The sequence below is a fragment of the Austrofundulus limnaeus genome, unplaced genomic scaffold, assembly GCF_001266775.1.
Source record: "Austrofundulus limnaeus strain Quisiro unplaced genomic scaffold, Austrofundulus_limnaeus-1.0 Scaffold24, whole genome shotgun sequence".
NCBI lineage: Eukaryota > Metazoa > Chordata > Actinopteri > Cyprinodontiformes > Rivulidae > Austrofundulus > Austrofundulus limnaeus.
In genome coordinates, this window is record NW_013952426.1 from 2,811,450 (window position 1) to 2,816,964 (window position 5,515).

Below are 5,515 nucleotides of genomic sequence, written 5' to 3' on the forward strand. Positions count from 1 at the left end.
CCATCCATCCATCCATCCATCCATCCATCCATCCATCCATCCATCCATCCATCCATTATTTTTACCTGCTTCTTCATTTCTGCGTCTTCCTTTTTTGTTGTTTTGACAGAAGACATTAGAATGCCTGGGCTTGGCCTTAGAGATAGGGTGAAGAGCTTTGTTATCCAGGGGGAAATTGGAGTGGAGTCCCTGCTCCTCCTCATCAAAAGGAGTCAGTTTAGGTGGTTCGTCTAATAAGGATGCCTCCCTTCAGAGGTGCTTTGGACATGTCCAACTCATAGGAGGCCCATACTCGTTGGAGGATTATGCRTCTTCTATGGGGTCCCCCAGGACGAGCTAGAAAGTGTCACTGGTGAAATGGACGTCTGGATTTCTCTCCTGGATCTGTTTCCTCAAAGACTTGAATACAGATAAGATGGAGACAATTATTATATAACATGGAAAGTGTATACACAGTGACAATGGACAAACACTAACAAAAAGGTGACCAAAATGCATCCATTTATTTTCTGTAAACATTTGGTTTCCTTTTGGGTTTGAACTGGGATCTGCTGGAACCTCTTTTCCAGTTGTGCCATGTACTCTGATKACCACTGGCACCACAGAGGCTTTAATTCACCACAAGTTCTCATTTTCTATCTTCAGGCTTTGATGTTTCTCCTTCTTCTGTGGTCCAGATGAAATTCCACAACCAGTGGCCACTCACCCCCACAGAGTGTGACCAGACTGTTGACAATRAGGAGGAGGTGCAGGCTGTTGTGGCTGTGTATGGTTCTTCCACGTGCTATTGAGGCTCCTGTTTGTTGAATGAGTAAATTGTTAAATTGCAAATTTGTCTTGGTCCTTCAAACTCCAATCATCAGTTCCACCAAACAAGTCAATGGCAGAATAAGCTGTTTGGCATTGGCAGAGAGGATTTGGCAAAAATTTCATGTGCGCAATCTTCAGCTCTACTGCTTATCTCACAAAGAAATGTTTCAATGTGACAACACTTAAAAGGGAATTTAACAGGCTTTTAAAATGTAACAGACTTATTGCCAAGGAGCAACGTATATATTTTCATTGTATACATATATATATATATAAAATTCCCTTCTCACCCTCCRCGGGTGGTCTCTTTCATCCTCTGAGCTCGGGTCCTCTACCAGAGGCCTGGGAGCTTGAGGGTTCTGCGCAGTATCTTAGCTGTGCCTAGAACTGCACATTTCTGGACTGAGATGTCTGATGTTGTTCCTGGGATCTGTTTTAGCCACTGCTCCAGTTTGGTGGTGACTGCCCCGAGGGCCCCGATGACCACAGGCACCATGTGGTCTTCACCTTCCAGGTCTTTTCCAATTCCTCTCTGAGGCCCTGGTATTTCTCCAGTTTCTCATGCTCCTTTTTCCTGATGTTGTGGTCACTTGGTATTGCGACATCCACCACAACAGCTTTCCTCTGTTCTTTGTCCACCACCACAATGTCCGGTTGGTTCGCCATTACCATCTTGTCTGTCTGGATCTGGAAGTCCCACAGGATCTTAGCTCGGTCATTCTCCACCAACTTTGGGGGTGTTCCCCACTTCTATCTTGGGGCTTCCAGTCCATATTCTGCACAGATGTTCCTGTACACTATGCAGGCCACTTGGTTATGTCGTTCCATGTACGCTTTCCCTGCCAGCATCTTGCACCCTGCTGTTATGTGCTGGACTGTCTCATATATATATATATATATCATTAATTCTATGATATATATATATATATGTATACATATATATATATATAATTAACCTAATAAGTTTGGGAAAATATATATATATATATATATATATATATATATATATATATATATATATATATATATATAGTTTTTTTTATTAATGCAGAGTCAGACTAGCATCTTTACAAATCACATCTACTGAATGAAAATATACAGACAAGGTTTCACCCAATCTGCTACCAATGCTAAAAGAAAATATTTTGTGTAAAACTTTCAACCACAGTTTAAGAAGCATAATGTTTTTTGTGAAAATTATCAGCTTACAGGCTGTTTAAAGTTTTACAACTTTTATCAAGACAAAGTGCCCTTCTGCATAACATTGTGAAAGAAACATCTCAAAATTGTGACATAACGTACTAAAATGTTGAAATTTTGTATCACTTTTTAAAATGCATGTGATATAGCAGTCTTGTTGTTGATGCAGAATATCTTGACAGTCGAGTGATAAACGGCGAGGACAGGATTTACATCCTCCGCTGAGGGCGTGTGTGCAGACATGAAGCATTGCTGAGTATCTGAGCAGAACAGATGAGATCAGATCCTGACTCTCCCTCACTGTACATGGGAAACAAAGCAGCCAGCGGCAGTCCAAGGAAAACTTCCTTTCTGGGGAGAAATAATAGGGTGAAAAAGGAAAGTGCTTTTTTTTTCTGTGTTAAGCAAATCACAAAGTTGCATTTAGTCTTATACAACAGAATAACGTGTAAAGGAATGCTTATTGCCAGCTGCCTCATATGCTGAAGTTTGAAACAAAGATCTTGCATCTCTTAYGAATGATGATGTTCAAGCACCATCACAGGTTGAACTGACTTGAGTTATAGTCATCGATGTTTGATAAGTGTTGACTAAAATTGATTAGCTAATTCCACCATCTTGATTTGGGCTGACTTTGAAAATGAATCAGCTGTTGAGAAACAACCAATGATTGTTTTCTGAGAGATCTATTCAGCAGTTCATGAGATAATTTGCTAACAGTCAAACACACCCAAAGCCATAGAGTATTGCATAATCACCTGCCTCTCATGGCGGTATGTGATTAAATGAAATATATAGATTTGCTGTAGAAACTGACTGCACTGTGAGATTGCCTCGGAAATATATTTTTGGTATTTTGTTATATCGATTTAAACTGAACCCTCAGACTCTGTGTTCAAATCAAAAAGACGCAGCAAACCCAGAGCAATGTGGATCGTAGTAGGAGTGCCATGTTTAATTTTCACGTTTCATTTTACATGACTCATAACAGTGTTCAGTGTGTGACATCAGAGCTGTGTGTGATTACAGCACTGTCTCCTGGAGTTTTTCAATCGCGGCGTTCATTCACACTTTACTGAGCCCGTTGCTCCGGTGATAAACACAAACAGACTAAGCCAACAGGAGCTCTGTTTGTGACTAAATGATCTATGTGCTTCTCTGGCTCGCTGCTCCTAACACTGTTCTCACAATCAGAGAAAAAAAAAAACCACATTGGTATGTAAGATCTGTTGTTGTAAAGAGCTGTTTTTTTGAAGAACTTTTTTTCTGAAAAAGGAAAATAATTTTCTACGAGGAGCTTGTTTATATACAGTAAATATTCTATACATTGAAGCATTTAGTGAGAGATTTCTTTCATGAAAATTGCATATGCTTTAAAGAAAGGCCTAATATTCCTTAAGATAGTGCATGTTGCCTAAYGCCTATGGTGTGAAACAGCAGAACATTATAAATAATCTCATGGGATCTCTTGATCTATTAGTGCTTGAAGTATGTGATGCAATTGTTTCTCAGCTACGACCACACCAAACCGTAGCTCAATAGCTGTAAAATTCAYTGAGGTGTGGCAGTCTGACAGCATTTGGTGGTTCATGTGATATTTTGCTAACAATCTGATAGAGTTGATTTCAATTTCAACATTTAAAACAGATTTTTTATCAAAGTGCTCGGAGTCTCAGCTGAATTGTAGGTCCATTTCTGTAAAATTCATTGATGTATTACCATTTTTACATAGGCCATGGTCTGTCAGCTGTGGTGGCCATCTTGAATCGGTTGACTCCAAAAGTTAATCAGTTGTGGATGTTCAAACATAATTACTTTCTAAAACTTTCCTAAAATCCTTTCTGTTTCATGAGATATTTCTCTACCAGAAAGAATTCATGCCTACACACATAGAATTAATGACATCATTTAAAACACAGATCTTGATCACACAGTTTGTGCTATTGCCACAACAAACATTAGCTCCATATCTGTAACACTAACTGAGTTTTAGCTATCTTTGTGTTTACTGGATTGCTTCACTGTGGCGGCCATCTTAAATGGAGTCGACTCCAAAGCTTAAACAGTTGTAGATGTTCATCTAATCATTACTTAGCTTTAGTAAAATCTGCTGGGGGATTCACAAGATATTGTTAACAGTATGTGACAAATGATTACGTAAACACGCTCACAAACGTAGGGAAAAAATTATCACCCTTTTGCCTGCAGGCAAAAACCAAACCCAAAACATTAAGATAAAGGTACAAGTAGGACGTAAAACTAAAGTCATTTTCCCAACGTTAAATACAAGCAACATTTTTTTGTTGTTTTCATTTTAAAATGTGAAATGAAAAAGGTTTTTAGGTGTATTAACAATAACACCAACAGAGTGTGTAATGTCTGGCTAAAATGTTGTAATCCAATAATTTACAGAATGACTAAGAAACAATCATAAGTGTAATAAAAGTTTTATTGCATCATTTTTTCTAACTTTTTGTGAGCGAGGCAGCCGGAGTGGATCATTCAATTGGGCATCTTTGGGAATCTCTCTTTCTGGGATGGAATTTCAACTTTTGGGGCCTTTTAAGTGGATTTTTTTCCACTTGGATCTCAGAAATTCTGACTTTTGAGAACAAATGTAAAGCACTATTTAGACAACTGACCAAACACATTGAGCTTTGCTCAGGTGGAAATGTGGACTTCATGAAAACACTGCATAAAATGTAATTTAATGAAGACTCATGGTTCAATTATCTGTTTTTCACCCAAATCTGTTCCAGAGACTGTTTCAGTGGGCAAACTGATTGACTGAACACGATATCTAAGTTATTACATTGCCTCACTTCTGAGTCAGTTCTTTCAAACACTGTCGTAGGTAATTTCTTGTTTTTCCTGAGGAAAATAACGTCACTACAAAAAGTGAGTTAATTGTTTCATCATGTGGGTCAAGTCCCAACAAAGAGCTTTAGATTTTAGGGCGTATTTTGGTACACTGTTTCTGCAAGTTGGATTGCTTCAGTGTTAAAAAATATATAAAATATCAGACCTCAGGGCAAAACAACCAAGATGTGAAGTACAATCTGTGCAAAAAAATAAAACATTCACATAAAACAGAAGTAGGGCTGAACCAAAGGAACTGAAAGGAGAAGATAACAACTCTGAGAAAGTTTACATTTTCCTTCTGCTGACCACAAAATAACSTTTATATCAGGGTTACATTATCTGTGCTTTTCTTTCATTTACACTGTCATCAAAACAAGAGTTAACAATTTTTTCTTTGTAGCCTATCACATATTTAGATGATCATATTTAAACTGCCGCAACTTTTTTAATAGTTGAAGATGGTAAAAAGACTTTTAGTATCCTTTGGAAGGAGAGCCTTAGAAGGTAACATCACTTTTTATTATGACCCCCGCACGCGAACCGTAAGTGGGGGTCATATTGTTTTCATGCTGTTTTTTTTTTTTCAGTGATTTTTGGTCAACCGTAGCACAAAAAAAAAAAAAAAAAAAAAAAAAAAAAAAAA